The following is an 11,091-nucleotide window of genomic DNA, read 5'->3' on the forward strand; positions in this document are numbered from 1 at the left end:
TATGTGCAGAGCACTGTACTAAGCTCTGGGAAAGTACAACTCGGCGACAGATAGAGACAATCCCTACCCAACGGGCTCCCAGAGCTGTGAGCAAGGGGTTCTTACCAAAGAATCCCCGCCTCCTTCAGCGAATCCACACAGGTCTGGGAGTCAGAGGATCTGGGGTTCATTCATTCATTCAATAGTATTCATTGAGCGCTTACTATGTGCAGAGCACTGTACAATCGTGTACAAATGTACAAATCGGTAACAGAGACAGTCCCTGCCCTGGGGTCTAATCCCTCCCTGGCCACTTGTGGGCTGTGGGACCTTTGGTATGTCACTTAACTTCCCTGGGCCTCCGTTTCCTCATTTGTAAAATGGAGGTTAAATAATAATAATGGTGGTATTTGTTAAGCGCTTACTATGTGCAAAGCACTGTTCTAAGCGCTGGGGGGATACAAGGTAATCAGGTTGTCCCACATGGGGCTCACAGTTTTCATCCCCATTTTACAGATGAGGTAACTGAGGCACAGAGAAGTTAAGTGACTTTCCCAAAGTCACACAGCTGACAAGCAGCAGAGTTGGGGTTCGAACCCATGACCTCTGACTCCCAAGCCCGGGCTCTTTCCAGGGAGCCACGCTGCTTCTCTAGTACTTGCCCGTACAATTTGCCGGAGGTCACAAGGCAGACAAGTGGAAGAGATGGGATTAGAACCCCAGGTTTTCTGACTCCCAATCCTATGCTCTCTGCAATTGACCAGGCTGGTTCTTAAGCATCCATGAGGATGCTTTTACACATTCCTGGAGAGTCCAAATTACCACTACAAATAAAATGAGGAGATGAGGGGTGGGGGAGCCTCAGAGAATTCAAGAGTTAATCAGGGTGAGAGTCCAGTTTTCCTAATCAGCCATTTCTATGCTTAAGAAAAAGAAGGAAAGCAGAGGGTGACTTGGTGTCTGCTTTTTATCCTTAGAGCCACTGACGAGAGCCAGGGAGCAGGGGGCCCAGGGTATCTGCTTTGGGAACACACTGCTTAGGCTACACAGTCACCTCAAGAAGGGGAAGGTCTTCTCCATAGCTGTATAGAATCCAAGGGAAATCTGAACCCAAATCCTCCTCCTCCACGCCCAGCAGAATACCACCAGATAATTGCTTTCTTGGGACATTCCCCAGGATACCCCATTACCCTACCCTATTAATAGACTGCCCTGAAACCAAATCTAACAGTATGACCTCAGGTGACTCTGAAAGTGTCCAGTTAACCCTGTGACATGGCATTTTACAGCCAGGCAGCTGGTATGAGAAAACTCTTCTGGGACACAGAAAGTCTAGGGCTTGGTACAGGATTTCCTATAATTTTGATGAGAGATGGTTTCTACCTATCCCTAGCCACCTTCTAGTCACTCTGTATCCCACAAAAAAAAAAACCACTGGGATTCAGGGTTGTGTTGCTCTCAGTTCCTTTGGCTAAATACAACCAGTGAACCATTCATGACACAAGATTCTAGCAGATGGTGGGAGTCAGCTGTTCTCCACTATACTGAGAACAGAATAAGTAGAAGTGGGTTTAAGTTGCAGCAAGAGGGATTTGGATGAGACATCAGGAATAACTGGGGGTTTTGAGCTACTGGAATGAAGGGAGGTGATGGAATCTCTTTGGGAGCCTGGGGCAGCCTTTAAAAGGAGGGGAGGATTCTAGGATGGGCTGGGTGGGGCTTTGCCCTCCCTCAACCTGATGGCCAAGGATCTTTCATTTTACTGGAGAACTAAGTGCCAGATTTTTCTTGTGGAGATCAGACTCTCAGGGCCAGGCCATACAGAGATAATCAAAATGAATGCAAATAGATTGGATCAAGATTATTTCTGTTTTCACTGACTTGTAACTTTCCCCATATTCTCATGAGGGCTGAAGAATTAGGGAGGGACACTTTTCTTCCCCTACATGTTGAAGGGGACAAGGAGGGACGGGACCAGGGAAGGAGAGGGACACAAACAACATTAACACATTAGAATTCAAATCAGCCTGAAAATCTGGCCTTTTCATTCCGGAAGCAGACTAGCTGCCTCAGCATCACTCAGATTCTTCAAATTCATCTGGCAGCTGGGATTGCCAACTTGTTCGGGGCAAACAAATGGGCTTATCCACTGAAAAGCCAGTGAATTTTTATGTTGGGATGGAGTGTGACATGTGGGAAAGGTTACAGGCCATGTGTTGGTCTCTCTGAAGAACAGATCTTAATGGTATCACTTTGTTACCACCCCAGGCCCACAGTATTTATGTAAATATCCTTAAACTCTACTATTTCCACTATCCATAATCTATTTTAATGTCTGTCCTCCTGTAGACTGCAAGCTCCTTGTGAGCAAGGGATCACACCTATTAAGTCTGTTATATTGTGCTTCCCAAGGGCTTAATACAGTGCTATGCACATAGTAAGCACTCCATAAACACCACTGATTGATTGGTGGCACCAGCAGCCCCTTCACATACGAAGGACAATACAGCCAAGGAATTCAGGTTATAATACTAATGGCATTTATTCAGCACTTACAATGTGACAGGCACTCAGCTAAACTCTGAGGGAAATACAATACAATCAGATCAGACATAGTCTCTGTCTCAGACAAGACTCCAAGTCCAAGAGCATAGGTTTTCACTCCTCACTTTACAGGAGGAAAGTGAGGCACAGAGCAGTCAAGTGATTTTCCCAAAGTCACACAGCAGGCACATGACAGAGTCGAAATTAGAACCTGGATCCCCTGACTCCCAGTTCTGTGTTCTTTCCACTAAGCCATGCTGCTTCTCACAAGGTCTAAATTGTTAGTGCTTTTGGTGACCCTATCAACAATCAACATGTAACCTGCCATTCAGAGGGTGCTCAAGAGTGAGGTGGCTAAGAGAAAGGAAGACAGAGACCATGTCTGCAACAGGTCAAATATAATTTTGCAGATCATTTCCTGGAAGAAGTCCACATGAGTGATAACCATGATGAGCCGACCCAGTTAATGGGGATTGTACCACGCAGGTACGCCCAGCTATTTTTGAGCCAGGTAACACCCCTGAGTCTGGCTTTGCAGCCTTGGTGTCAGCACAAGTACCTGATTGACAAAGAGCATCTGGGTTTCTTTTAATCCTCAGGCCATATCTGTTCCAGCAGCGGCCATCCTGGGAAGGCTGACTAATGCGAGGGTCCCTGACGGCCAGCAACAGGTCTCAACTTCCTTGGCCAACAGCTTCCAATCAGGTAGACTGCAGGGCTTACCAAAAGATACGTCTAATGGAAAAATATCCATCTGTTTGGCCTCAATCTAAAACTTTTCAGCCCTTCTGGCCCGATTGCAGCAAAGAGTACTGGTATCTAATCGCCCACCACAGTATCTGGCCCACCAATCAGATGCCATTAGTGCCATTTAAGATGCAGATGAAGGCTACTAATTTTTGTTTAACCTGTCATTAGTCTTGAATGGTGCAAACATAGCCAGCATGTCAGATTCCACCTATTGTGGTTTTTTAGCTGACATTTGCTAGATATCAAGAAGAAAACCAAGCCTGGAAATTGAGTCTCCTCTCCCAAGTTTTTCTCCAAAATTGGATGGATTAAAAAACACAAAACCAAGCCAAATGGAAAATTCAGGCAAATTAGACTATCCCCCTCCTCCTTCTAGCGGTGGAAGAACCAATGAAGAGTTTGGAGGTGTCTTACTCATTAGTGAAAACGTTTTGACTCCCCTGGCTTTGCTACTTATCACTTATCAGCTTCTTTACTCCTCCCTGGCAGATTTCATTTCCCTCTGGAGCTCATTATGGATCTTCCTTATTTAACAGCATGAAATGACTGGGAGTGGTGCTGAAGTACTTTCTGGTAAAAGGCAGGGGTTTTTTTTGACTTGTTATTTTCCTTACTGAAGTGGAGTGCTACCTACCTCCCTCATACCTATGCAGAGGCACGTGTATAGTACTCTGGGTTTATGCATCTTTCAAAACCTCATCAGCCCTTTAACAGGCTCTATAAGGTTCAGTCCCTGCCTGACCTCAAGTTCACTTAAGTCAGTGCTGGGTGACCCTGAAAACTCAAATTGCTACTCAACCTTATGATGGTGGAGATGGAAGTAACCCTGGCAACCCACCCTCACGCCCTCTTTTTTTAAAGGCATTTTTAGTTATTTGTTAAGCACTTACTATGTGTCAGGCACTGTACTAAGCACTGGGGTAAATACAAGCTAATCAGGTTGGACACAGTCCCTGTCCCTCATGAGGTTTACAGTCTTAATCCCATTTTACAGATGAGGTAACTGAGTCAACGAGAAGTTAAGTGACTTAAACAAGGTCACATAGCAGGCAAGTGGCGGAACTAGAATTAGAACCCAGGTCCTTCTGACTCCCAGGCCCGTACTCTCTCCACTAGGCCACGGTCATGGATGCCGTTGCTTGATGTTGCAGCACTGGGATTTGGTGCCACAGTCAAGCCTGGCCAAGTGCCATCCTTGAGTGACCAGACTCATACTGGAAGCTTTCATCCCTCTCACCTCATCACCTTTTGTGATTGCTTCACTGTCAAGGCAACCTGAAGCTTGAAGTAAACCTGTAAGCTTGTAATAATAATAATGATAATAATAGTATTTGTTATGTCTATTTGTGAAACACTGTACTAAGCACTGGGGTAGATACAATAGAATCAGATCAGACATAGTCCCTGTCCCTTAAGGAGCTCCCATTCTAAAAGGGAGGGAGTACAGGTCCTTAATTCTTGAAGGAATTGAGACACAGAGAAGTTAAGCGACTTGCCCAGGATCACCCAACAGGCAAGTGGCAGAACTGGGATTAAAATCCAGGTCCTCTCACTTCCAGACCCATGCTCCCTCAACCAGGTAAAGCTGCTTCTGTAATAGATCGATTCAGTTTTGGGTGGGAACTGAATTTAATGGAATTCTAAATTCATTCGGGCAACACAGTGTGAGTTGTTGGCCCTTTAATTACAAGTGCAGAAGCAAAGTGTTTGCAGAGAGTTTAACTCTCTGGGAAGGCCTGCAGAACTTGACTTGGCTGCACGATGCTGAACGTTCTCTTCCTGATTTACAGGTGGCACCTGCTGATGGAATCCACACATCCATTCAGGAGGCAGAGGATGTAGCCACTTTCTGCTGCCACTTTTTGAGGTCTTAATTCCCTTCAAAGACCAGCTCTTTACCACTGTCTTCATTTGGAGGACGACAGAGAAAGCCAGGAGAAGGAACTGGATTTGTTTTCAATTCTCAAGCACTGCTGGACCTGCTTATTGTGAGACTGAAGCACCACTTTAGGTCAGTTTTCCCAGAACTGGGGATTCACCTCCCTACACATTTCTTTGAACTCAGCCTCTGTCCTTTGGGGTTCTGCCACCGCTTGCCAAAGTTCAGTATAGCACTGCTTTACATTTAAATTCAGATTCTGTGTTTGGAAAAAACCACCACCAGAGGTTGAAAAGCTTGATCGAACAAAAATGTCCTGCTGACTTTGTGGCTGGGAACAGAGAAAAGGGACAGAGATGAGCCAAGCAGGGAGATCCAGGCTGGAGAGGAGCTTTCTCTTTTCACACCTTGTAGCCCCTGGTCCGAGAGAGAGAGAAAGAGAGAGAGAGAGAGAGAGAGAGAGCGAGAAAGGGAGGAGGGAGAGAGGAAGTATGATATCCTCAAACACCTTCCCACCTTACTCTTATCCTAACTGCATTCACTTCCAATACTGAATCACTCCCTTTCTGCAACCTCACATTTCCTCCTGCCTCTAAGACATTTCTTCATGTATAATCTGCTGGCACCTCAAGCTCAATATGCCCCAAACTGAACTCTTTTTCCCTTCTTAATCATCATTCAATCATACTTAATGAGTGCTTACTCTGTGCAGAGCACTGTACTAAGCACTTGGGAGAGTGCAATGAAACAGTTGGTAGACACATTCCCTGCCCACAATGAAATCATCTCTTTCCCTTCTCAGTCGGCACCACCACCATCCTCTCTGTCTCTGAAACCCACAACACTGGCAGTATACTTGACTCCTTCCTCTCCAGTTCTTGTCCCACATGTGGCTCACAGAATAAGTAGGAGAGAGAACAAGTATTGAATTTCCATTTTACAGATAAAGAAACTGAGATACAGAGAAGTTAATACACTTGCCCAAGGTCTCAAAGCAGACAACCAAATCCTCTGACTCTCTGGCCAGGCTCTTACCACTAGGTCACCCTGTTTCCTCTGGTGTTATCATAGTTCTATTTCTCCCTTCTCTCTCTGTCCTCTCCTCAGCCAAACCCCTCTATCTAGGCATGTATGCCTTTGAGGTTGCTGTCCCCAGTAATTCCATTGTTTAGACCATTTGCCTTTTTGAAATAACTGGCCCCCAAGGCTAGGACTTTAGCACTGAATTCATAGCAGCCCTTCTCAGGCACAGCCAAGAGTAGGAACAAAACACTTTGTACATTTCAAAAATCCAGATCTTACATTGTTCACAGCAAAAGAAACATTCTTTCTAGAAATCACTTGCTCCTCCATCACATTGACTGATAATTACATTTTTTACTTGCTGCTGTCTCCCCCAACCTAACTGGTGCCATCTTGAAGGGGATTCAAGACAGTGCCCAGAGTCCAATTAGGCTGGTTGTGGGATAAGAAATACAGCAAAAGGCCACTAGCACACCAAGGAATCAATCAACCAATCTGTGGTATGACAGAGCTGTCAAACACAGACTCCCAAGCTAAACAATAGGCATGCATGGACAGTCTCTCTCTCCTTCTCTCTCTCTCTCCCACATACACACACCAGCTAAACCTACAGCTTTTAGTCCTACTGTACGTCAATCATGTCAGAAAGCTCTAGCATCAAAGCCTCTTAACAATGTCTGGCTAACATATAAGGTATCTTTAGTGTCATCAGAGAAAATGAGGATTCTGTGAAGTATTTTTAACCTGTGATAGTCTATCCTGGCAGATTCAGCCACTACTCTCTTTAGCAGGCTTCTGTCCAGGTCTCTCTCGTATCCTCTCCTTCAATCAATCATACTGCCCTTGCACTTCATTCCCATTGTCCTTCGGAAAACGTAGGGGTGGTTAACAATAACTTACAAATAATCTAGTGGGCCACCAAGGGACCTGTCTGTCCCAGCATCACTTTTCAGGCTTGGGTTGGTACTCTCTCAAGCGTTACTAGCCATGTCTTCAGTATCCTAAATCTGTTTCTAGGCAACTTAACTTTACAGCTGGGTGTCTAAGGTGTCCACTCAAAATGCTAGTCTCTTTCTGGTCCCTCCACACTAGGGACTAGCAGTACATTTGAGGGATGGAGCTTGGTGAATGGCCTTGGTTACTGTGGAATCAGCTCTTATTCCTCTTAGGCACGAGCTAATGGTGAGCTAAAGGTGATGCAAGCAGGAAGCAAACGAGTTTGATTGCAAAGCTACCGAGAATAAGAATGTGCACTGGGCAAAGTTAAGCCACCAACTGAACTGCAGACAAGGCAAGAACAGCTTACAATATGTTCCTCTGTGTAATCACCATCATGATTGCTGAACAGTTGACTAAAAGGGAGAGCGGAGATATTTTAGAAGAATATTACACGTGACCTTGACAAAGCTCTTTACCAATCTTTGAGCAAATATTTAATTCTTATCTTAACATATTTACCTTGTTCTTGCTCTGACAGTAGCTTTCAAGAAAAAAAGCATATAACTGAACTCCTTCCAGCTTGCTTTTTGAAATTGATTTTGTAAGACAAGAGCTGATTATACAGCAGTAGAAATAGGTAAAGAAAATATCTGGGGTGACAAATATTTATTTTTCTGTGGGGTTATAGCCAGTGTGTAACTATTAATTCTTCAGTTCTTATTAATTTAACAGGGGTTGCACAGTAATTAGCAATATATTTAGAAAGGGCATAACCAATAGCCTACTGCTATGGTAACTTTCACGTCAGAGGGAGTCTTTCCTCGTGTAAGAAGAAAAAAAATTTAAGACCAAAATAAAATATTACTTCTTAAAAATTAAAAATGTAGAGTAGGAAGAATTCAAACATTTTCCAGCGAGTTCTGAAAGCCACTTACTGAACAAATAATGCAGCCCTACTTCAGGATCAACTTCTAGCATCAAACGAACAGAGGGAAAAAAGCCAGAGAAATAAAGTGGGAATACTGATACTGAAAGAGAATCTGGGGAAGATGTCACTTCTGGGGAAAAACAAATGCACCCACAGTTGGAGCTTTTGAGGAATTTAAAAGAAGAGGCTGGAGATGATAACATGAGGCTAAGTGACTTGGTAAAAAAATGAGTTAATATTCCATTGTTAAAACAGACTGAGGCAAAAATGAATAGTACCAAATGCCATAAAATAGCTACCACATGGACACAAAATGAACAACAGGAGCCAGTTTTGGTGTTCACATCATAGGGACTGTTAGTAACACAACAGCCTTGTTAGCCACACCAACATCCAAAAGTAAATTTCACTATCAATAGTGTAGTGATGGTATCGATTGGGCACCTCATAAGTGTAATGCACTGTGCTAAGTGTTTGGGAAATTTCAACGAAGCACACAGGTAGTTCCTTTACCACAAGAAATGCACTCTAGAGAAATTTTTCACTACAAAAGACAGCAACTGGGCATTTCAAGGCCCATTAATCAACGAAAACAGTTGAGAGTTTACTTAGAAACACAAGGCAAGTGCCTAAGATAAAGGGTTAGAAACTGAAATCTCAGTTTGGTCGTAAAATGGCAAGTTCACCAGTTCACTATTTGCTTGAATGCTCAGAGTTGGAACAGAGTAAGTAGTAGGGTGGGGGTAGAGCTGTCTCAATTGCAGCACAGAATAAGAGAGTGCAGAGAGGTCAGAGACTATATTCTGGCTAGGCAAAGACCCCTGAAATGTGACCCTGAGACAGGACCAGTCCCTCCTAGGGGGATGAACTCAAACACTTGGTAAACCAGAAGCAGGGTTGCCTAGTGAATTAGAGCACGGGCCTGAGAGTCAGAAGGACCTGGGTTCTAGTCCTGGCTCAATGATTTGTCTGCTCTGTGACTTTGGGCAAATCACTTTAACTTCTCTGTGCCTGTTACCTCATCTGTAAAATGTGGATTACGACTGTGAGCTCCAAGTGGGAGAGGGACTTTGTCCAGCTTAGTTAGCTTGTATCTACCCCAGCGCTTAGTACAGCTCCTGGTACAGAGTAAGCACTAACAAATACCATTTTTTAAAAAAAAGGAAAAAAAAATTATCCAGGTGAAGTCTCCAGAATTCCCACATCTTCTGACGGCCCAATGATGCTGGGGAGAAGATGGGGGAGACGAGGCACAAAGCCAGACAATTTGGAGTCAAGGTGGTAATACTTCTGGGAATAAAATAACTAGTGCTTAGATCAAGCAGATGTATTTACTGAATCAAGAAAGAACTGGAAGACTTCACTTTTTCTAACCCCTATTCCCAAATTCCTCAGGGACCAAAACGGAGGCTATTTCAAATTTATATCCTTAGGGTACATTTGGCAAGGAAGAGCCCAATCTATTAGCCCTTTTTTCTAATCAATCAGGTGCTTTCTAATCCATTTATTGAACACACTGTGTGCACTCTATTAGGCATTTGGGAGAGTACAACAGAGTGGATTTACTGCCCAAAGTGCTTGAAGGGCTGAATGAGCATGGGCCTGGGAGTCAGGCGACCTAGGTTCTAATCCCAGCCGTCACTGGTTTGTTGGGTGATGGTCAAGTCGCAAAACTTCTCTGTGCTTCAATGTCCTTATCTGTAAAAATGAGGATGTTCTTCCCACCTCTTAGAATATAAACACTTGTGCAACAGGGACTGCATCCAATTACCTTGTGTCTACCTTGGTGTTTGGCACATATTAAGTGCCTAATAAAGACGATTATTACTAAATTAAAGTTTAACTTTAAATGTGAATTACCCAAACCAGGGAATTAGCTGGGGGAACAAAACAGTTACATTCTGAATGGAGAAAGAACCCACTTCAATTTCTGCAACTTTTCCTTTTCTATAGAAAGAAGGGTGAACTAGATGAAGAGGCTCCAGTAGCAGCTATCAATCAAGCAGACTCTGGCAACAACCAGGAACCAGGCCCAAACACCTAATTTCAAAAAGGAATAAAGACCTGTCTGTAGATTCTCATCCAAAAGAATTTCAGCTCTACTTTTTAGTTTGCAATTAAAATAAAGTACCACAAAATTAGATGCAAGTCATTCTTTTGTTAAGATGAAGACAACTGCTTCTGTGTGCCATTAAGAAAACTGCGTTCTGCAATTTAACAAAAAAGTTTTGCCTTTTGTAGATTCAATCAGTAATATCCAGTATCAAGACCAGAACCCAAATATCCTGCTAAATGGTTATTGCTCTCTCCACTAAACAGGTGCTCCTCCACCAGTATATCCCTTTTTGGAATAAATTCAGTCCTAGTCTGTATGATTTATTTCCAGATACTAACTACTGAAGTCACCTGGCTGATTGACTGGAAGTTAAGAATTCTGCTCAATTAACTACCTCCATGGAATAGAGCTTGCAATTAAACAAACCTTAGTATATACTGCATCTCCACGTATCTATGTGTTTGTATGTATGTGGTATATATGAGGGGCAATATGATGTAAATGTCCATCTGAAACAGTTGAAGGGCACCAGCTAATTTCATTTCACTTCTATGCCGTATTGTAGACTTCTTTCTTTTAATAGCATTTGGATCTATCTTGGACCATTTATTCTGGTTTCTGCTCAGCCCATAGCAACAAGCGATCAGCAGTGCAGATTATGGAAGTAAAGTGCTTATTATGTATGAAGCATTGTGCTGTAGTGTGCTGGACTAGATACAAATCCAAACCCACAAGCTTAATTGCCTAAATCGGTCACGTTTCCTTCTTAAGAGGACTGACAGAATTTTGTTGTAAGACTGTTGGGCATGGCTAGAGGTTGTTTATTTGTTGATGGTGATTGTGTGCTGTGTTTCCTGTTTAGCCAGGGTGTTAACTTGATTTGTCAGCTGCTATCCAGTAGTGTTGGAGACCTGACCCCAGCTTCCTTCATACTGATGCCACTTGGCCAATCCCACTAGACTGTAAACTCTAGAGCAAGAATCAGGCATGCTT

This window comes from Ornithorhynchus anatinus, chromosome 8 (genome assembly GCF_004115215.2).
Source record: "Ornithorhynchus anatinus isolate Pmale09 chromosome 8, mOrnAna1.pri.v4, whole genome shotgun sequence".
Classification (NCBI taxonomy): Eukaryota; Metazoa; Chordata; class Mammalia; order Monotremata; family Ornithorhynchidae; genus Ornithorhynchus; species Ornithorhynchus anatinus.